The sequence below is a fragment of the Octopus sinensis genome, linkage group LG21 (genome assembly GCF_006345805.1).
Source record: "Octopus sinensis linkage group LG21, ASM634580v1, whole genome shotgun sequence".
Classification (NCBI taxonomy): domain Eukaryota; kingdom Metazoa; phylum Mollusca; class Cephalopoda; order Octopoda; family Octopodidae; genus Octopus; species Octopus sinensis.
In genome coordinates, this window is record NC_043017.1 from 24,430,423 (window position 1) to 24,455,150 (window position 24,728).

Sequence of the window (24,728 nt, forward strand, 5' to 3'; positions counted from 1 at the left end):
CAAAATTCCATCAGTTTAACTTTACCTATAATTTAGGCAATGCAACAACTGTTTAAAAATTTAAACCTTAGAAAATAATAGTGAAGCTAAAAATCAATACTGTTACAGAATGATAAAGTTATAAGGAAACAGGAAGCAAACACTAAATAGGTTATTGTGAGATATTTACAAAGATAATGGTTAAGAATCTAGCCATGAGCTATGTCTTACAGCTGAAATGTTTTCTTGGGGTTCTGCTCCAGCAAAAGAGGCTGAAAAGCACTGCATTAAAGTAATGAGTATGATCTAAAGAGGCGGGTGATATGAAGTACAAATGAGGTTAGTGATTGAGACTCCTTAAAAACACTGAGATTATTTACTCACTTGGGATCAAGTGGTGGTTGGTATCAGAAAGGGCATCTAGCTGTAGAACAGGTGTGTCCCGCTGTGCTCTCAATTGAGCCATGCATGCATAAAAATGTAGACCCTTAAATAATGATTTGCTCTATTTTGAAATCATCAAATCAAAACAGAAATGACAAAAAGTAAAAACCAAATTTACACATTGGAATGCAAATTTACCTGTAAAAATTAATGTAGTTGAGAATTTGTAGACATAAGCAACCCATTTAACTACAGGAACATATGGGAAATAAAAATGAGTGGTTGGGGTTATCAACTATAAACCATCTTAGAAATACATATAAACCAAATACAAAAGTCGTAAATTTTCTTTGACTAAATTGTTTTGTCATCATCATTATTTAAGGGTCTACATTTTTATGCATGCATCGCTCAATTGAGAGCACAGCGGGACACACCTGTTCTACAGCTAGATGCCCTTTCTAATACCACCCACCACTTGATCCCAAGTGAGTAAATAATCTCAGTGCTTTTAAGGAGCTTCAGTCACTAACCTCATTTGTACTTCATATCACCTGCACCTTTAGATCATACTCATTACTTTAATGCAGTGCTTTTCAATCTTTTTGCTGGAGCGGAACCCCAAGAAAACATTTCACTGGCTCGAGGAACCCCTATGCAATAATTTAATTGTCTTATGCACACATATCTGCACAGGAGAATTAAAAATTACTGTCGATTTTAGCATTTTTGTAACTTCTTGTGGAGCCCCTGGACTGTACTGGCAGAACCCTGGTTGAAAGCCACTGCTTCAATGTGTCTTAGTCAACGAGGCTGAATCCTTAAATACTCACTCCCTTAACAGCTGTTTGTCTACGTAATAATATTCTTACATTAAAATATCTGGATTAAATAAAAAGAGAGTAATCAAAAAGAAACTCAGTTTATATACAGCCCTAAGGTTTAAAAAGAGAAAAATAAGTATACCAAATGACATTGTTAGTATGCCAAGATATAACTGTAGACAACACTGTTATGCAGAGAACTGGCAACAAACAACACTATTTGAATATGGCTTTTATTTACACAAAGACTGCACGTCTTCATCAAGAAGTCCAGACAGAGTGGACAGCAAACAAACAACCATTAGTGAGACCATTGTTTACAACTCTCTCTTTTTCTCTTTTACTTGTTTCAGTCGTTTGACTGCGGCCATGCTGGAGCACCGCCTTTAGTCGAGCAAATCGACCCGGGACTTATTCTTTGTAAGCCCAGTACTTATTCTATCGAACTCTTTTTGCCGAACCGCTAAGTGACGGGGACGTAAACACACCAGCATCAGTTGTCAAGCAATGCTAGGGGGACAAACACAGACACACAAACACATACACACACATATATATATATATATATTCATATATACGACAGGTTTCTTTCAGTTTCCGTCTACCAAATCCACTCACAAGGCATTGGTCGGCCCGGGGCTATAGCAGAAGACACTTGCCCAAGATGCCACGCAGTGGGACTGAACCCGGAACCATGTGGTTGGTTAGCAAGCTACTTACCACACAGCCACTCCTGCGCCTAGTAAACATATGTGAACGTGAAGGGAAATACAAGCTCACTCACACAAACATACACACACCTATGTACTTACTACTTGTACTTGTGGTGGCATTCACCCAAGGTTGGCTGAGCCAGCTCTGATCAACAATACATCCCTTACAAATGCTGACATCCAACAGTCAGCCACAATCTATTTCTTTGCTACCCACACGGGGCTAATCACAGAGGGGACAAACAAGGGCAGACAAACGGATTAAGTCGATTATATCGACCCCAGTGCATAACTGGTACTTATTTAATCGACCCCGAAAGGATGAAAGGCAAAGTCGACCTCGGCGGAATTTGAACTCAAGTCAGCCACAATCGAGGAGGTCCCCACTGGGAGAGCTAGCATGTCGGACAGCACAGTTGCTGTAGCCATAGTCATCGTTTGCTGTCGAGGCATAGAGCTCATATTTGGAGTTTCAGTGGAAATACAAGGTGTGGTCCCCAGTCACATGCATACACACATTGGGATAGCGTGATCTGTAGCAGCCCATCTTGTCAATTGTCAATGACTCCAGAGAATTCACTGACCAAGTGTCACTGTTGATTATTGGAGCAGACATAGCCGAGGTTTGACATATTTACATACTGACGATATATATGTGTATATATATATATATATATATATATATATATATATATATGTGTGTGTATATACATTCAAACATATAAGGGATGGCCATAATAGGACATCCGACTCACTAGACAGAGCAGCTAAACTACAAACCACTAATAGTTGTAATTCTGAAATGGAATTCTGAAATTATGTGTGTGTATATATATATGTGTGTATATATATATGTGTGTGTGTGTGTATATATATATATATAACGGGAAGCTTTATGAAAATAAACAAAAGACGAAGGCAGGTGGAAAACAAACGAACAATTGTATTAGTATGGCGCTCAGGAAATATAAATAAAACAAGTCTTTAACATTTCGAGCCTACGCTCTTCAACAGAAAGATACACAGAGAGAGAAAAACACAGAAAGAAGGAGAGAAAAAAAATGCGTGCAGTAGCTAACGAATCAACATGGCGATATATATATATATATATATACACACACACACACACACACACACACACAACAGACTTCTTTCGGTCTGTCTACCAAATCCACTCACAAGACATCAAATACATCACATGGTTATAGTAAAAACCACTTGACTAAAGTGCTATGGAGCGAGACTAAATATGAAACCATGTGACTGGGAAGTGTGTGCGTGTCTCTCTCTTTGTCTAGATATTGCATGGTAGTTATGGGTGCCACTGTGTTAGAAAAACTGGTATTGGTTCCAATCTTAAATGAAAATATCTCATCGTAGTGAAATTCTAAGTTGCTTGAAAACAGGCGAGGGTTGTCAACATGAAGGGCATCAGGCCATAGAAAATCTACCTCAGCAAAACAAATTTTACCTGACCCATGGAAAAGTGCACATTAAAACAATGACATATATATATATATATATTCGAATCAAATCAAATCAAATCGAACCAAATCAAATAGATGAACATCAATGGAATTTGTATCCTTGTGGTACCAGTGCCGGTGGCACATAAGAAAACCATCTGAACATGACCGTAGCCAGTACCGCAACGACTGGCCTCCGTGCTGAGGGCACGTAACAAACACCATCCGAGCGTGGCCGTCCGCCAGCCTCGCCTGGCACCTGTGTCGGTGACACATAAGAAAACACCATCCGAGCGTGGCCGTCAGCCAGCCTCGTCTGGCACCTGTGTCGGTGGCACATAAAAAAACACCATCCGAGCGTGGCCGTCTGCCAGCCTCGTCTGGCACCTGTGTCGGTGGCACATAAAATCACCCACTACACTCTCGGAGTGGTTGGCGTTAGGAAGGGCATCCAGCTGTAGAAACACTGCCAGATCTGACTGGCCTGGTGCAGCCTTCGGGCTTGCCAGACCCCAGTTGAACCGTCCAACCCATGCTAGCATGGAAAGCGGACGTTAAACGATGATGATGATGATATATATATATATATATATTCTATTATTTGTTTCAGTCATTTGACTGTGGCCATGCTGGAGCACCGCCTTTAGTCGAGCAAATCGACCCGGGACTTATTCTTTGTAAGCCCAGTACTTATTCTATCGGTCTCTTTTGCCGAACCGCTAAGTGACGGGGACGTAAACACACCAGCATCGGTTGTCAAGCAATGCTAGGGGGACAAACACAGACACACAAACACACATATATATATATATATATATATATATATACATATATACGACAGGCTTCTTTCAGTTTCTGTCTACCAAATCCACTCACAAGGCATTGGTCGGCCCGGGGCTATAGCAGAAGACACTTGCCCAAGATGCCACTCAGTGGGACTGAACCCGCAACCATGTGGTTGGTTAGTAAGCTACTTACCACACAGCCACTCCTGCGCCTACATACATATATATGTATGTATACAGAAACGTGTATATTCATGAAATCAATTTTTTAATACCAAATTTCTATTGATACGCATACACACACACACATATATATATATATATATATATATATATATATACATATATACGACAGGCTTCTTTCAGTTTCTGTCTACCAAATCCACTCACAAGGCATTGGTCGGCCCGGGGCTATAGCAGAAGACACTTGCCCAAGATGCCACTCAGTGGGACTGAACCCGCAACCATGTGGTTGGTTAGTAAGCTACTTACCACACAGCCACTCCTGCGCCTACATACATATATATGTATGTATACAGAAACGTGTATATTCATGAAATCAATTTTTTAATACCAAATTTCTATTGATACGCATACACACACACACATATATATATATAAATAAAAGCGTATGTATATATAGACACAAGAGATGTGTGTGTGTGTGTGTGTGTGTGTATATATCATCAATATAAATTTAGTATTAAGAAATAAAATTTCATTTAAAAAAAACCCAGCTCTAGTAAAACATATTACATAATGCTAACTTATATAGCTATTTTTCCATGCCAAACATTTATCAGTTTATTTTATGCTCATTCTTTAATGCAGTCGGCAACACCCATATTAGTTCTCACACAAAAATGCCAGTTTTCTCTAAGTTACAGTGGTGATGAAGATAGGGCGGGAGTGGAGCACAGAATATTCAAAGATAGCATAATGCAGAAGTTCGGTCTGGGCTATTTTCAATGTATTCTACTATACACAAAGAGGGGATTGGATATGGTTACTCTAAAGTGGATTTCATGGTAAACAGAAAGAAGGAAAACTCTCAAATAGATTGATGTAGTCGCCTTTAATGCATGCTGCAAAGAATTGACTCATGAGCTTCAAGTATGATGATTCGTAAGAGGTCAAAAACTAAGAAAGAACCTATCACATGAATGCTTCCGTCAGATCTACTCAAGAAATACCAACAGTCAAATGAAATGAAAATATTTGCATTTGTTTATATTTAACATCCTCTCGTCATCGTGATCATTATAATCATAATCGTTTTAATGTTCACTTTGCAATGCTTGCATGGGTCAGATGGAATTCAGTGAGGCCGATTTTATACAGCTGGGGTGCCTTTCCTGTTATCAACCCTCACCTGTTTGGAAGCAAGGAAATATTTCCCCATGACAGGATAGCTGGAAACAAATGATATTGTTTATATGATGGTGGCGCTTGTTTACAACAACCATGTGCAGTCAAGATAAAAAGATATACACACACACACACGTGTTTTAATTGCATGCTTGTTTTAATTTCCATTTTATCAATTCTACTCACAATGCTTTGTCCAGCCTTGGGCTGAACTAGAAGACTTTTGCTCAAGAAGCCACACAGAGGGCCTGAAAAAGAAACCGTACAGTTGGGAAGGAAACGTTTTTTTGGTCATCCAGGAGTTAAGCTATTTCCTTCCCAACCACTTGGTACTAGGTTCAGTCCTGCTGGATAACAGCTTGGGCAAGTGTCTTCTACAATAGCCCCAAACTATGTGAAAGTATATAAAAACTAATGTATTTTGTAGTGGAAGCACATGGCTTAGTGGTTAAGTTGTTGGATTCATGATTGAAAGATTGTGGTTTCAATACTTGGACTGCGTGATGCATTGTGTTCTTGAGCAAAACACTTCATTTTACATTGTTCCAGTCCACTTAGCTGGCAATTGTGAGTAATCCTGCAACAGGTCAGTGTCCCATCCAGCGGGAAGAAACCAGGAAACCAGCCTTATGAGTCTATATGGGTGGGGGAAGGAATTTTATTCTTTAATGTATTCTCGCAGGTCAGTGTCCCATCCAGCGGGAAGAAACCAGGAAACCAGCCTTATGAGTCTATATGGGTGGGGAAGGAATTTTATCCTTTAATGTATTCTCGCAGGTCAGTGTCCCATCCAGCAGGAAGAAACCAGGAAACCAGCCTTATGAGTCTATATGGGTGGGGAAGGAATTTTATCCTTTAATGTATTCTCGCAGGTCAGTGTCCCATCCAGCGGGAAGAAACCAGGAAACCAGCCTTATGAGTCTATATGGGTGGGGAAGGAATTTTATCCTTTAATGTATTCTCGCAGTCTTCGTTTTGCAAGTTTTAGAAAATAATTATAAAAAAATTAAGACTATCAGTTGACTAAAACCAACTGTATGTGTTTTCTCTCTCTCTCTCTTTATCTCTCTCTCTCTCTCGTATAAATATATATATATATATATATAAATGGATGAATGAATTATCCTTTGTTTACCATTAACATGGAAAATTCAATAAACAGTTACCAGGGTAGCAAGATTCACGCAAGTAACACGGATGAAGCGACCTATTCAAAGGTAGAAACTCCGGGTAAACATGCAGTAATTTGTGTAGTATAAGTAAATAAATGGAGTTGAACGCAGATGTTATTAAAATTCTTTTACTTTCGACATATGTTTCGAAGACAACATTGGTTTTATTCCAAAGGAATAAACGGTGTAAAATGCAATCTTCTCATATATAAGGTACACATTAAGTACAGGACATCACCAACGAGCAAAAAACAAACACACAAGAGATAAGTACAGGACAAAATACCAACAAATACACAATAAGAACAGGACATTAACAACGATTAAAAAATGCATAAACACACAACAAAAGACAATTGTTGTTGAAAGCTCAAAATAAGGGGTAATAAACAGTTGACAACTGAGCAGGAGCTAGACTTCTTTGGTATTTTTTCCCGTACTTGTCTCTTGTTATGTGTTTACGTATTTCCGCACATTGGTGATGTCCTGTACCTAGTGTGTGTCGTTTATTTATTTATAATCGAACACCACACAGCCTTGTCCATAGTAAGTTCTTACATTTATATCTATGCATATATATAAATATATATATATATATATACATACAGAATATAAATAAACAGGTCAAATTTCCCATTTTAATTATTTTCTATTGTTTTACAAACTGAAACGTTTATATTAGAAGCTCCTCATCTTTCTTCTAAAACCAGTGTTATATGTGGTTGTTGTAAAACAAGTTGTTCTTGTTGTAATATACATATACACAATAGTCTTAATCAGTAGGGTTGCCAGGTTAGGCTACAAACACTGAATTATGCTTCTTTTCAGCTCACTTTAAAAAAAATAATAAAAAATTTAGATTGATTGCTACTTAAAAGTTTAAATATTTCAGAAGTCAGAATCCCATGTGCTGGACGGTTTGACTGGAGCTGGAGAGCTGTACCAGGCCCCGGTTGTCTGTTTTGGCATGGTTTCTACGGCTGGATTCCCTTCTCAGTGCCAACCACTTTACAGAGTATACTGGGTGCCCTTTATGTGATGCCAGTACAGGTGCCTCTTGCATAGTGCCGGCATGGGTGCCCTTAACGTGGCACTGGGGTAGATACTCTTTACGAGGCACTGGCACAGATGCTCTGTACATGACACCAGCACAGGTGCTCTGAACATAGCACTGGCATGGGTGTTCTTTATGGGGCACTGGTATGGATATACACACACACACACACACACATATACTACCATCCCACACAGCATTCTCTAACAAACAAACACATTACTCAAGATTTGCAGATGTACACACACACACAATGACCATTTTTACATTCAACTACCTTCAAAAATCAAACTCTCAATCTCTCTCCTACTTCTGGTCAGTTATTTTTTAGCCATGCAATGACACATGCTTTGCTCTGGACTATCTGTTCTTTGCCTCTTTTCCTTTTTCTCTGAACTTTTTCTATTATTTTCCCATCTAATGCTCTCACTGGCCATCAGTCCATATTCACTGTGTATGTCCAGCTGACTTTTGTGGCTTTTTTCCTGTTTTTGTTGTTGGATTTGCCTATATGGTATATATGTATGTGCTCACGTGTATCTGTTTGTCCTCTACTATTCCTTGACAACTGGTATCAGTTTGTGTATGTCATTATAACTTAGTGGTTCAGCAAAGAAATCGATAGAATAAGTACCAAACTTTAAAAAAAAGTTGCTGGTGTTAATTTAATTAAACCCACTAATGTAATGTCCCAGCATGGCCACAGTCCAATGACTGAAGCAAGTAATTCTTTTTTCTGTGTTTCTTGGCCTTTTAGCATTCACATTTTGAATTAATCTTGCAGCCTTGAGATTTTGGTGAGGTAACTTAATTTTCAGAAGGATATTGTAGGGATGTGTGAGAAGCCAGATCTGGCCATTTTGAACTTAAAATAAGTAGAATATTTGACCTGGATATGGTCAGTTGAAATACTAAAGAGTTAAATTCATTAAAAAATTTATAAGCAAAAATTTTCATTTTGAGCTTTCTAACATTGTTATTTTTAAGAAACTGATCTGGCATATCCTGCCTGTTAACTTCCTTCAGACCACAAGTATTCAAATATCTAGAACCACCATTATTTGTACTCCAGATATACCTCACTTCACAGCATTGGATTTTTTACATTGTACAATCCATTATGCAGCTGTTAGTCGTAGCTGAGTGACAACAGTGAGATTGCATGACAATTACTGCATATACTTTTTTTTTTTACATTTTTAATTGAGGAAGAAAAGTAACCATCCCAAATATGGTTCATATTTGAACATTTCTAAGTCAATGAAAGAAAAATGTGGGAGGGGACGGAATTCTAAACGATAACAGTTAACAGCGGTGTGTGTGTGTGGGTTGGGAAATGTTTAGTGCAAGATTTGAGGAGTGGCAAGGGATCTTTTCGGTTTGAACGGCAGTTTTTAACATAATTTCTAGGTAACTAAAAAATTTTAAACTTTGTATACTGGTAGAATGTGTTTATAAAACATCTTTTCCTCTTGGCTTTATTGAGAAAATTCTATAGTTTGTAAGATATTTGTTATTCTTTTTCTTCAAATTCTGCAATTTCAACCAATCACTGACGTCCATTGAGGTAAAAAACATTCTGTGCCATATGAATATGTCCCTCGTTTAAGAAACAGATTGGGTTTATTTACATTTGTAAAGAAAAAAAGATACCCTTCCCCACTAACCCTAACCAAACCTAACCCTAAAACAGGTTGAAAAGCAATAGATTGATACTAGGGTCATAATTATGGGTGACAATTTCATATGACACTGCTAGAAAAAACTGCTGTTCAAACCGAAAAGATCCGTGGCAAGAGATGAGCAAACTGAGTGGCCAGAGTAGAACAATATGCAACAATGGGGCTGGTTTAAAGGGACAGCAATTATGTAGTAGCAGTAAAAGAGGAACAATGTGCATGTGAGCCACAAGTTGGAGCATACTGAATGCTAACAGAATCTTTATTAATCATCCAAACGTTAAGAGAGGGTGATAAAAATCTAGGAGATTTGCTTTCGAATGTCGGTCTTTTTTTGATGATTGAAGGTCTGGCTGACATGATGATGATCAGGGTGAACTGAGAGTGCTAGGTAAATCTACTACAAAATCTGAACTGAATACATAACAAGTGAATTAATTTGAAAGTTTTGTGAGGTCAGAGATGCTATTGTTTTTCCTACTTCAACCAACTGCATTTGCTCAATAAGCAATTGAGTCATCCATGAACTGGATTGACCAGCCACAGTGAAACAAACTGCATTCAGCCACATCCTGTACGATGCTCTTGGTCATCTTGCAGAATGAGTAATGATCAATGCTTTGTCTTCTATCATTTGCTTGCTGCATGTCTTTACACTGCGGCCATGCTGGAGCACTGCCCTAACGGGTTTTGTTGAACAAACCATTTATATTTAAGCCTGGTACTTTTTCTCTCTACCAAATCCACTCACTAGGCTTTGGTCAGCTTGAAGCTATAGCTGAAGACACTTGCCAAAGATGTTACAGAGTGGGACTGAACCCAAGACCACATGGTTGGAAAACAAACTTCTTACCACTCAGCTACACCTGCACCTGCTTTTGTGTGTGTATGTGTGTGTGTGTATTTGTTGTTCAGTTCAGGTGGCAGAGACAGTGTTTTAAACCTCCTCCTCACCATCCAATGATGTAGTATCAAATTATTCCAAGTGTTGCTAATCAGGTCAGCGGCTTACAGTAAATTCTCATTGTTTTAATGGACTGGAAAAGGTCCAACCAAACAAAAGCCAGTGACACCATCAGGAAACCAATATGAAACATGTGCAAGAGTTAAAAACTAGAACAAATATTTATGTAAATAAATAATAAAACACATAGAGAGGGCTAACTATCTTGTAATAAAAAGCTAACAATTGTAGTTATTTTGAAACAGAAAAACAAATCAAATATTTCAGTTAAAACAGCTTTCATAAGTGACAACAATTTGGCTGAATTTACAAATAAATATGAATTTTTTTTTTTTTAAATTGAAGGTATGATATTCCTAAAATAAATTGGATGGAACAAGTATAACATTTTTATATCCCTTTTCATCAGAGATAAATGAAGCACTTCAATTAGTGTTAGAAGTGGTTGGTCAGTAGACTAGTAACTATTTGTATGCTGTGTCTGAAATAATCCACCACCACCACCACCCAAAAGGATGAAAAGCAAAGTCGACCTCAGCGGAATTTAAACTCAGAATGTGAAGAGAAATGAAATACAGCTACACATTTTTGCCATCTTAATAATAACAGTAATCCTTTCTATAATAGGCACAAGGCCTGAAATTTGGGGGAGGAGGATGGTCAATTACATCGACCCCAGTACTCCACTGGTACTTAATTTATCAACCCCAAAGGATGAAAGATAAACTTGACCTCAGTGGAATTTGAACTGAGAACATAGCGACAGGCAAAATACCGCTAAGTATTTTGTCCAGTATGCTAACAATCCTGCCACATCACTGATGATGATGATAATAATAACTTCAAATTTTGGCACAAAGCTAGAAAGTTCGAGAGAGGGGGCAAGTTGATTACATTGACCCCTATACTCAACTGGTGCTTATTCACAAGATGGTAAAGAAGGTGAAGAATGATTAAATTTTTTTTCCATGTACGGGGCTTAATTTTTGCTGTTAAGGAAGTCGCACTGTCAATTGGATTGACTCCAGGACATTTCTGATGGTATCGAGTTTATCATTTTGCAGAGAACACACATACAATTAAAAAAAATCCAACTCTGGCGCAGGGGTGGCACTGTGGTAAGTAGCTTGTTTACCAACCACATGGTTCCGGGTTCAGTCCCACTGCGTGGCATCTTGGGCAAGTGTCTTCTACTATAGCCTCGGGCCGACCAAAGCCTTGTGAGTGGATTTGGTAGACGGAAACTGAAAGAATCCCGTCGTATATATGTATATATATGTGTGTGTGTGTGTATGTATGTGTGTCTGTGTTAGTCCCCCAGCATTGCTTGACAATTGATGGTGTGTTTATGTCCCCGTCACTTAGCGGTTCGGCAAGAAGGACCAATAGAATAAGTACTGGGCTTACAAAGAATAAGTCCCGGGGTCGAGTTGCTCGATTTAAGGCGGTGCTCCAGCATGGCCGCAGTCATATGACTGAAACAAGTAGAAAAAAAAAAAAAATATGAACTAAGAACAAATAGGTACCAAGCTGGCTGTTGTAAAGTACCTCCATTTCTGCTGTTCTGACAACATTAGTCACCATTAATAATAATGGGTTCTTTATTAAGCAGAAAGCCATTAAGAGACAACAGTAAAAGAGACAAAGAAACTATGGAGTAAAGATATCAGTTCTTTACCAGTTTTACATCCTAACTTCACTTAGACACTTCTATAATTACCAAAGTTTTAGTTTATTTATTTAATTTTATGAAACAGACTTAATCTAAATAAATTATTTCAAATAGGCTGGAGTTTCATTTTCAGTGATAAGTTGATAAGTACTGGAGCTTGAGAAACTAAACAATATGTTCTCTTATTTTTTGATGAAGTTTGACCAAGCAGTTCAGTGTGCTTTATCAAAAATATTAGCTCACCCCACCACATATCAAACTCCCCCCAAAAAAAAGTGAGGTGCAGGAGTGGCTGTGTGGTAAGTAGCTTGTTTACCAACCACATGGTTCCGGGTTCAGTCCCACTGCGTGGCATCTTGGGCAAGTGTCTTCTACTATAGCCTCGGGCCGACCAAAGCCTTGTGAGTGGATTTGGTAGACGGAAACTGAAAGAATCCCGTCGTATATATGTGTGTGTGCGTGTATGTATGTGTGTCTGTGTTAGTCCCCCAGCATTGCTTGACAATTGATGGTGTGTTTATGTCCCCGTCACTTAGCGGTTCGGCAAGAAGGACCAATAGAATAAGTACTGGGCTTACAAAGAATAAGTCCCGGGGTCGAGTTGCTCGATTTAAGGCGGTGCTCCAGCATGGCCGCAGTCATATGACTGAAACAAGTAGAAAAAAATAAAAAAATATGAACTAAGAACAAATAGGTACCAAGCTGGCTGTTGTAAAGTACCTCCATTTCTGCTGTTCTGACAACATTAGTCACCATTAATAATAATGGGTTCTTTATTAAGCAGAAAGCCATTAAGAGACAACAGTAAAAGAGACAAAGAAACTATGGAGTAAAGATATCAGTTCTTTACCAGTTTTACATCCTAACTTCACTTAGACACTTCTATAATTACCAAAGTTTTAGTTTATTTATTTAATTTTATGAAACAGACTTAATCTAAATAAATTATTTCAAATAGGCTGGAGTTTCATTTTCAGTTGATAAGTTGATAAGTACTGGAGCTTGAGAAACTAAACAATATGTTCTCTTATTTTTTGATGAAGTTTGACCAAGCAGTTCAGTGTGCTTTATCAAAAATATTAGCTCACCCCACCACATATCAAACTCCCCCCAAAAAAAAGTGAGGTGCAGGAGTGGCTGTGTGGTAAGTAGCACATGGTTCCGGGTTCAGTCCTACTGCGTGACATCTTGGGCAAGTGTCTTCTGCTATAGCCCCGGGCCGACCAATGCCTTGTGAGTGGATTTGGTAGACAGAAACTGAAAGAAGCCTGTCGTATATAAGTGTGTGTGTATATGTTTGTGTGTCTGTGTTTGTCCCCCTAGCATTGCTTGACAACTGATGCTGGTGTGTTTACGTCCCCGTCACTTAGCGGTTCGGCAAAAGAGACCGATAGAATAAGTACTGGGCTTACAAAGAATAAGTCCCGGGGTCGGGACTTATTCTTGCTCGACTTAAGGCGGTGCTCCAGCATGGCCGCAGTCAAATGACTGAAACAAGTAAAAGAGAGTAAAAGAGTTACACAATTACAACAAGATTCCTATTATGCCAGAGCATGCTCCCCAATAAACTTTGGCAGAGTTTCATGTTAAACGCATCATATCGAATTAAGAATCATCTACTATAGGCATTGGCATGGCTGTGTGGTAAAAAGCTTGCTTCCCAACCACATGGTTCTGGATTCAGTCCTGCTGTGGCACTTTGGCCAACCAAAATCTTGTGAATGGATTTGGTAGATGGAAACTAAAAGAAGCCCATCATGTTTGTGTGTGTGGCTTTGTGTCTGTTTCCCCAACTGCTTGACACCTGGTGTCGATGTATCTACATACCTGTAACTTAGCAGTTCAGCAAAAAAAGCCCAATAAAATAAATCCGAAACTTTAAAAAATTAAAAAAAGGACTGGGGGTCAATTCACTCAATTAATAATTCTTCAAGTGCCCCAGCATGACCGCAGTCTGATGACTGAAACAAGTAAAAGCAGCTTTTTAAGACCTATAATTTTAACGAGCATTCCAATTGTCAAGTTTTGAGTTTGAGTACATGGAAAATCGTAGCCAAAGAGTTTTAAAAAACCAACAAATTACCAGAGATACTATAATATAAACTTGTTGCAGATTCAAGTTTCAATGTTATCATTAGGTGTGTGTGTGTGTGAGTGGTTTCAGCAAAATACTTAAGTGAGTTAACGATACTCTGCATAAATGAATAATAGTAATCAGCCTAACATATACAAATAGCTTGTGTCTCTTAAAATTGCATGGGAAGAAGGAAAATACATAATCAACAGTAAACTGGATTCCATAACCATCACCAACGCCACTGATATTATCAAATTTAATATCTCCATTCTATCTTTGTATATAAAACTAATTGATAGATAAGGAATTAAGTTTATTTAAAATGTTTAATAAAACTAATAAAGAAATATAGAAAATACAGTGGAAGAAATTATAGTGAACTGCCTCCAACTCTTCATTCTCTATAGAATTGTGCCATTCCATAACTCTTCCATGCAAAGCTCATCTCACACAAAGACTGACCTATTTATCCGCTAGAAATACTAGTCAAATTACCTTCAAGTTATTGGTTAAAGGTAACGAAATATCCCCTAAGATGCACTGATCTAATTAATCAGAACCAGTATTAATTTGATTCTTGTTGAGTTCTAGCTCTGAAACGTGCTAGCAATACATATTTTACTGACTATTTCTAAACTGTAGAGGTTCCTTCATGAGCTAGTGAATTGCTAAACGAAACAGTGTTGTGCTGAATAGCTACTTCCTATACAAGATGGATTAGAACATGCAAAAAGTAATTGTCTTCCTAAATTCATCGACCTATAAATTCTCTGCGACTTAGATAAATGGCTGTCTCCTCTTCATCACAACTGATGGCCGACCCAGTCTACTTCCTCGCATCAATTCATCCATCCGGTCCACAGCAACCAACAATTTATGATGTAACAACAGGAAACTTAATTCAGTCTGCAATGCGGAAATCCAAACATTTTTTTTTTTCTTCCTAATTTTGAAAATACTTATCTCGTATACAACTGCAATAATAAACAGAGTCAAGCACTAAGCTTCAGCATTTTCTCCTTGAGTTTTTGTAGTGGTATAATACATCAATGCTGACTAGCTTTCACCTACTTCTGGCAAAAGGGAAGAGAATGATATTCAAACATTTCCTAAGTATGTTAAACATCAGTTAACCAATGAAAAAACACAGACATGGATTTGATAGTTCAAGGTGCAGCCGTGTGGTAAGAAGTTTGCTTCCCAACCATTGGTCTTGGGTTCAGTCCTACTCTGTAGTACACTGGACAAGTGCCTTTATGTTTGCCCACCACCACTACTTGATAATTAGTGTTTAAGTCTCTTTAAGACAGTGCTCCAGCTTGGCTACAGTTTAATAGCTGAAACAAGTAAAGGGTGTACATGTATGTACACACATACAGCCTGTCTACAAAAGGGCACTGGTTGAGCCAGAGTTATAGTAGAAGCCACTTGCTCAGGTTGCCATGCAGTGGAGCCGAACCTGAAACCAGATGGTTGAGAAGCAAACTTCTTAACCACACAGCCATGCCTGTGTGAGATTTTTTTGATGGAGAATAATGTGAAGAAGCATTCAAATTCATGGAGATGTATCGAAGTCAAAGAAGGAAACCAACCCAAAACCTAGAGCAGTTTTATTTTCAATCTTATTACTCTGTCAATTCTGAGAATATAAATGTGTGTATATATATACTGCCTTCCATGCCAAAAAGAACGGAGCAATTGAACACTATGTAGAAATGGTACAGGAAGAGCCTAACAAATACAGACCCAAACTTAATCCGTTTACAACCACCTCAACTATTAATAAGATTAGCAAAGAGAATATGACACAGCAAAAGTAAATAAAGAAACAACCTACTGAATTTGAAAGTAATAAGAGGTGGGGGGAAAAAAAAAACAGAAAATTATTATTGGTTGTCAATGTTTATAATAAATCTAGAAATCTTTGTAACAATTCCACTTTACATCTGATTCAATACCATTAAAACAAAAATTTAAACTGGAAGATAGAAAAGAGTTTTTTTTAAGATTTGATATTGTAGAATTACTTTGAGTCATGCTGCAAAGCAGAAATGTAGACGAAGCTGAGAAAAAGGTAGCACTCGTTACAGCAATGGACCACACCATGAGAACCTCTAAGCAGGCATATGATGTGCTGGAGATAGTAACTAAAATGGCCCTCTAAATACAATCCCAATATGATTTTGAGGAAAAAGGAAAGAAAAGAAAGGATAGGATAGGCACAGACATAGCTGCATGGTTAAGAAGCCTGCTTGGCAACCAAGTGGTTTCAGGTTCAGTCTCTATGTGCAGCTCCTTGGAGAAGTGTCTAATATAGCCTCAGAATGATCTACACCTTGTGAATGAATTTGGTAGACAGAAACTCCGTGGAAGCCCTCTGTAGGTGTATGTGTATGTATACACACATATGTCTTTGTGTCTATGTCACATCTCCCCACCACTTGACAACTTGTGTTGGTTTGTTTATGTCTCCATAACTTAGAGGTTTGGTAAACAAGACTGACAGAGTAAGTATCAGACTTTTAAAAATAAATACTGGATGAATTTGTTTAGCTTAAAACTCTTCAAGTTGGTGCTCCAGCATGACTACAGACCAATGACCGGAACAAGTAAAAGATAAAAAGATACACAGGCTAAGTATAGTCATTTTGTTTTTTCTTCTTTCATTCTTAAAAAGATGAAGCCAATAACAAAAGCGATGCTAAAACACAACAGTCATAGATAATAATCTGATCTATGTGAAGAGTCAAAACGATTTTATACGAAACCAATAAAAGCAACTTTGGAAAATTAGAAATTTCGAATGATGGAAGGAGAAAAAATGTTGACATTACTGATAAGAATGATTCATCAATGCAATAAAGATACCAGCAGCAAAACTGCTTATTGTTCTTCACTCGGGGACTAAATGTTTTCAATGTCGTCAGTTTGTCATGTTATATTTGAAACAAAAGACAAATTAAAATGAAAATGTACACAATGAGTGGTTGGTTCTAATAAATTAGGACAGAACTAACGAGTTAACTTATCAGCCAGATGTATAGTATTTAATTAATTAGTCTCACTAATGCAGCCGCATGAGTCATACTATTTAGATTCTGTAGCATTAGACACACATGGGTAAGAAGAGATTCTTGAAAGAACAGAGTGAAAGACTATAAAACAGCTGCAGTTCTTTTTTGGAATGGTGGGTTTTGAAGAAAAAAAAATGACCATGGGATTGTACCTAGAAAGTTCCCCTCTGAGGCACAAGTCTGGGCAAGGTTGTTTATGGAAGATCAGCAGGCACCCATACATATCAGCCTCCCCTATCTACACCACCAATGTTATCTAAGCGAAAGGCAAAGGCCAATACAGCTTTGCACTATTGATGTCGAAGCTCATTTCTACTGCTCAGTGAACTGGAGCAACGTGAAATAAAGTGTCTAGCTCAAGAACACAACACACAGGTCTGGGAATTGAACTCACTACCTCATGATTGTGAGCCTGATGCTCTGACCACTGACCCACATGCCTTCATATGAAGCAAATAAAGTGTACAAATATTGGGTTAAAAAACACTTAAGATAGAAAACGTCAGAGGTTAGCCATAGGACTTGAGCCCATATCTCCTGTAGCTATGAAAGGTGTTTTACCATTGGACCCAAGCAACCCTTTGGATTTCTCTCTTCATTTTAGAAACTTTATTTGTACCAGGGAAAATTTTATGCTATCATCAAGATGATGTCAAAATTTATAAAATTTCAGCTTTTTCTCTCCAATAGGCACAGACATGGTAAGAAGTTTGTGGTAAGAAATTTGTTTCCCCAACCACATGGTCCCATGTTCAGTCCCACTGCATAGCACCTTGGACAAGTGTCTTCTACTATAGCCCTGGACTGACCAAAATTTTGTGAGTGGATTTGATAGATGGAAACTGAAAGAAGCCCAGTGTGTGTAATATTAACGCAGAATTATGTTAAATCAGTTTTTTTTCTCCAGCATTTGGATCAACTTGACTAACCTCCAGTTTTCAATACATTTCATCACAATAATTATACTTTTACCCCCCCCCCTCCACTCCTAATTAAAAATCCCAACTTCATTTTCACAAGTTGACAGCAATACTTTGTCAGACTATAATGAAAAACATCAAGATAAAAACTAAAAATAACACAAAAATAAAAATTTTAAATATTCTTTTTTTAGTTAAAAATAGAGAGAGAAAAAAAATCAGACTGAATTCTCAACAGCTGGTAGTTTGAAATATTAGAGTTATGAATCAAGTCTAACGAGTACCTTGAAATGACCCTCACCATCGCTTGCTAAAACTAATCTGATATAAATTTCCAATTCTAACTGTTCTGTTTCAGTTGAATTACTCATATTCTTGTAATGGTTATAGATATTACTGGATTGCATATCTTCTACACATAGGCGCAGGCACGGCTGTGTGGTAAGAAATTTGCTTCCCAACTACATGGGTCTGGGTTCGAGTCTCACTGTGTGGCACTTTGGGAAAGTGACTGCTACAATAGTCTCTGGCTGAGGCTAAAGTCTTGTGAGGAGATTTGGTCATGTGTGTATGTTTGTGTGTGTGTGGTTGTCTGTCCTCCACCACTACCTGACAACCAATGCTGGTGTATTCACATCCCAGTAATTAAGCAATTTGGCAAAAGAGACCAATAGCATAAGTTACAAGGCTTTAAAAAACAAAAAAGTGCTGGAGTCTATTGACTGAAACAAGCAAAAGATAAAAGATGGGGAGGAAAAAAAAAAACCTAATCTTATAATTAAGCGCTGACCTAGAAATCTTGGTTTTAAACTCTACAGATAGACACACCATTAATTTGAATGAACACATGCACAAGCATAGGTATCCAGTTTGATGGTCTTATAGTTCTGCTGCCAGTACTCTGCCTTGAATTACTACTTTCTTTTATTGACTCCAAAATGTTGAAAGACATATTTTGAGCTCAGCAGGATTCAAGCTTAGAATGCAAAGAACTGGAACAAATAATGAAAGGCATCCAGTCCAACCTTCTTATAGCTCCACCAATCCACTGCCCCAGATTACATTTTTTATCAATGACTTGTAGGGACATTATATTTCATTATGCAACCATAATATACTACAAAGACTATGGCACCTGGTATGACCCCTGGCTTTTACCAGCTCCTTGTCAAACCATCCAACCTATGCCAGTATGGAAATTAGATGTTGGTGATGATAATGACCGTAGGCAACCCAGCCATAAGCTTCCCATCTATTTTTAGAGGGACACTGAAGCTAAGACCATATTTTTCAATTTGTCCTCCTTTCAAAGACAGCTTTGATTTGAGGGAGATTTGAGTGCTATTTCTAGTAAGGTGAGCAACAACACAGATGGTCCTTCATGGGATGAAGCAATGATTAATAGCTCCATGTGGTACATATGCAGAGTTGTGTAAACTAAACCAGAGAGTTAAAAGTCACCACCCTCCTTCTCTGCTTCTATTTGCAGGAGCATATCACAGTGTCACAGGCAGACTATATATATATATATACATATATATATATATATATATATATATATCCTCAGTCCACTATCAGCTACCAAATTAGCAATCTGTCACTCTTGTAAAATAAATAAATAAATAAATATATAAAAATAAAATTCTTCCTACTATAGACACAAGGCCTAAAATTTGGTGGGTGAATGGGTGGGGGTAGAGGAATACATTAACCTCAGTGTTTGACTGGTATTAATTCTATTGACCCCCAAAAGGATAGGATGAAAGGCACAGTCAACCTCAGCAGAATTTAAACCCAGACTGTAAAGATGAGACAGAATACCAGTAATCATTCTGCTCAGCTAATGATTCTATTAGCTTGCAGCAGCAATAATAATAATAATAATAATAATAATAATAATGATAATGATAATAAATGACTTGCTTCAGTAATTTCCATTGAAGTCTCAATTTGCTGACCTACCCGATCCATTTTATCATGAAACAACGTTTACAACAAGACCTGGAGAGAAAATAACGAATTATACAGAAACAGTTTTTCGACTATATAAAATAATATTTCATCCGAACCTTTCAACAACAACAACAACAACTAGTAGTAGTACTGTTCTGACCTGAAATTAGACTCAATATCAGCTAATTATGCCTTCACAGTGTTCGCGCTCTCTCTCTCTCTCTCCCTGCCCACACCCCACACCTCTTTTTCCACCACCACATCTAGGTGAGTGAGGATGACTAGCAAGTAGTTTTCACAACTTCCTTCCCTTCCAAACTACGTCATTTTAGCATGAGCCAATTTTCACACACACACACACACACACACACACACACTCATCATACTGAAGATGGATATATTTCACTATGCGTATTGGCATGTGTGAAGTTTTGCTCACATGTATGTACGATGGTATGTGTATGTGTTAAGAATATGTGCCGGTGCACGAGTATGCATGATTGTGCAAGTGCACATCTGCAGTAGTGGCTTATATGTATGTATGTGCAAGTGTGCAATTATGCACAGTAAATGTGTGAGTATGCATGCAAGTGTGAAAGTGAAGATACGTAGAAGTGACTATATGAGAATATGTATGTAATTGTGCACACACACGTGTGTGTATGCACATGTGTGCAGGTGTACAAACAAGCCTCGAGAGCTGATTTATGAGTTTATGTGAAGAAGTCTATGGAATCAGTAGCAGCATCAACATCATTTCACTGATCTACACTTTCAAAATTGCTCCAAGTCAATGTTTGAAAAGAAGAAAAGAGGAGAAAAATAAATAAAATAAAAGGAAAATGAAAAAAAAGATAATTCTTTTACAAAGCAGGAGAATTAATGGAATTTAGAATCTGGTAGTTACCCCTAAGATAGCAATTTGAGACATATTAATTTATATATTTGTGTGTGTGTGTGCGTACATCATCATCATCATTCAATATCCGTGTTCCATGGTGGTATGGACTGGATGGTTTGACAGGATTCTATGGGTCCAAGGACTGTATCATGCTCCAGTGTCTGCTTTGGTATGACTGATTTCAACAGCTGGATGCTCTTCCTAACTTTGCAGCATGAACTGGGTGCCTTTTTCTCATGCTGTAAGCATTAGTGAGGTCGTCATGCAACTTGCAAGCCTCCAAAACCCAAGGAGGAAGCTTTATGCTAGGAGATGAGGAGTTAAAGAGTGTGTGTGTGTTACAGAAAATAGAGAAAATCTTGAATGCAGAATGGCTGTGAAAACACCTTAGAAGATTGGGTAAATGCTCTTAGAAGACAGTGAAAGTGGCCAGCAAGCCATTACAGAAAAATCTGTCATCTCTAATTCTGGCTGAGTGCTCTGTATGGTTAAGCTAAGTAAATTCTGACAACAGATACCGGCTTTTACAACACTAACATAATAGCTTTTGGAATGTAAGAACATTTTTATAATGTGTCTGTGTCTATTACATCTAAACAAGAAGTGAGTAAGGTTGGTTTTTCAACAAGAGGAGGGAAACATGACCGATTAGTGAATACAAGAGGGGCACTGGGCTGCAGAAAATCTGCCTCAACAAATTCCAACTGACCCATGCAAACATGGAAAAATGGATGTTCATTAGAGGAAATATATTGTTACACTGGAAAAATGATGATGATATACGAGATGAATAGATGGTTAGTGGACAGAATTAAAGCTACTTTTGAATAGTTGAAATATGCTTGATCAATGAATATCAGTGCAGAAAGCTGTTTGAATCAGTGGAATATTTTAGTTGATCAGTGAAAAGAGGGGATCAACTGGTTGTGAATAAACAAATTATGACAAACCAAAGCCAATCAAAGCCTTGTGGTGGATTTGGTAGACAGAAACTGAAAGAAGCTTGCCGTGTGTGTTACTATCTCTGTGCCTTGATGCCAAGTAATAGCTGTAAATGTGTGTCACCATGATGCAAATGGTGCCCATTACCAATATTCTATGAAAACATGTCTGGTCATGGGGAAATAGCACCTTACTTGGAAACAGGTAAGGGTTGGCAACAGGAAGGGCATCAGGCCACAGAAAACCTGCTGCAACAAATTCTGTCTGACCCATTCAAGCATGGAAAAGTGGATGTTAAAACAATGATGATGATAACTTCAGTAAAAGAGAAACACCTGAAGATCGTAGTTGATGAAAGAAAACTATTTAGTGGTGGTCTGCATTAGGAAGAGTCAATTTTGGGGAGAAGGAAAATAATGTAGCATAGAATTTTTTAGCTGTTCATTAGAGGAAATATATTCTTACACTAGCAAAAAAGGTACTACATGAAGTACTAGATTTTACATGACATCCAAGCAACACCGCTTCATATATATATTTCCTGTGACGACTAAAAACCAGATTATTACTGATAACATTCTTCAGAAATGCAAAGAGAGAGAGACAGAGAGACAGAGAAATTTCTGGGTCCTCTTTTCTTTTACAAATTAAATGGAAATTGCTAAAAGGATGAAAAAGAAAAACAGTTTTGTTCTTTTGTAGATTTATGAATATCCATTTAAATAAATAAAAGATGAAATGGTGTACGTATATTTTACACTGAGCTCTCGCAAGATCTCTCAAACAGATTATTTAAAATATACTCATCATTAAGAAGGTTAAACACGTTACTTATCAACCAGTCAGTTGGAGACCACACATGATTTCGTGTTATCATACTGCAAAAATTTGTAACCAGCTTTACTTCACAATCTACTGCAAAGCAGTGTTTTGCGCACACACATACACACACACACAGTGATAATGTCAATAAAAAAAAAACATGTTAAATGTGTCCTAAATGTTGATTATTCTGAAAATTAACTGATATCCCTAGGTTTGCGGGGGAGGGGTGTTGTTTGTTTTTTATTTTTTTTATTTCAAGTTATTCAGGAAGGGAGGGAATAGGCCATTCCCAACTGAGGAAATAGATAGAGTTTTGAAATTCAGCTTGAACATTTGCATGTCAAGGCTTGCAGTAAAAGCATAGGCAGGAAAGAGAATGAAGGGCGAGTTACAGACCTGAGGAGAAAGAATCAAATGAAGCTTTTAGTGTGGTGCTTACAAGTTGAGAAGCAGGGAATATGAGAGGAGCAAGAAAGATGGGTGGTCCAAGGTGGAGAGAATATGCAGTTAGCTAGTTCAGAAGGCAAATTTTCTATGGTTGGATGCCTTTCCTGTTGCCAATTTTCATCTTATTAGTAAATACAATCTTTACACCCCCTCTCTCATTTTTAATATATTCTGCTAAGACACCCAAAGTTCTAATTACTGTTTTTTTGTTTTTATTATTCATCAAGAACAACAGAAGGCAAAAACTTTAAAACTCTCACCAAGTTTCAATACACACACATGGCAGAAGTAAATAGACACCCCATAAAACATTGTTTTATACTTATTTTAACTTGAAACGGTTTGTATTTTTTATTAAACGGATATTTTTATGTTTCAGGTTCTATATGCGACTGTATAATCATGCCACATATAAAACAAGCCTTGGAACTGTCTGAATTTCAAAGAGGCCATATTGTGGAGCAATCTGAAGGTGGACTAATTCAAGTGTGGTCAATGCCAGTTCTGCTTGACTACCCTGCACCCCGCCGCTAGTGGCATATAAAAAGCACCCACCACACTCTTGGAGTGGCTGGCATTAAGAAGGGCATCCAGCTGTAGAAGCCATGCCAGAACAGATTGGAGCCTGGTGCAGCCTCCTGGCTTACCAGTCCTCAGTCAAACCGTCCAACCCATGCCAGCTGGGAAAATGGATGTTAAACAATGATGATGAATTTGAATGTATATATATTTCTTTACTACCCACAAGGGGCTAAACACAGAGGGGACAAACAAGGACAGACAAAGGGATTAAGTCGACTACATCGACCCCAGTGCGTAACTGGTACTTAATTTATCGACCCCGAAAGGATGAAAGGCAAAGTCGACCTCGGCGGAATTTGAACTCGGAACGTAACGACAGACGAAATACGGCTACGAATTTCGCCCGGCGTGCTAACGTTTCTGCCAGCTCGCCGCAATGAATTTGAATGTATATATTCAAATTTAAATAATTATAAGGGTGTCTATTTACTACTGTCATGCCTGTGTATTTTATTTTTATATCGTCATCGTTTAACATCCGTTTTCCATGCTAGCATGGGTTGGACGGTTCAACTGGGGTCTGGGAAGCCAGAAGGCTACACCAGGCCCAGTCTGATCTGGCAGTGTTTCTACAGCTGGATGCCCTTCCTAACGCCAACCACTCCGTGAGTGTAGTGGGTGCTTTTTACGTGCCACCAGCACAGGTGCCAGACAAGGCTGGCAAACAGCCACGATCGGATGGTGCTTTTTATGTGCCATATATATATATATATATATAAATAAATATATATATACATCTCCAAATTTAGGGAATAAAGTAGATAAACTCCAGGCTATATATGTGTCATAACAAGCAAGAACCTTGGTAGTAGTGATAATCCAAACAATGGTTAATCCGCTAGTTACTTGTCAGGTCAAAAATACCTCAGACAAATGAAGGTCAGATTGTCATTAATGGATTTTATGTTAACTCGCAAGAGGTTTGATTGAAAATGCTAATTTTTATT

The 24,728-nt window shown here is 37.9% G+C and overlaps 1 protein-coding gene across 9 annotated transcripts in view; it reads right to left on the bottom strand.

Annotated features, from left to right (window-relative positions):
- LOC115222864 (epsin-2) overlaps positions 1-24,728 on the bottom strand; it is a 114,764-nt gene that overhangs the window by 34,263 nt on the left and 55,773 nt on the right. The gene's annotated exons all lie outside the window — the stretch shown is intronic.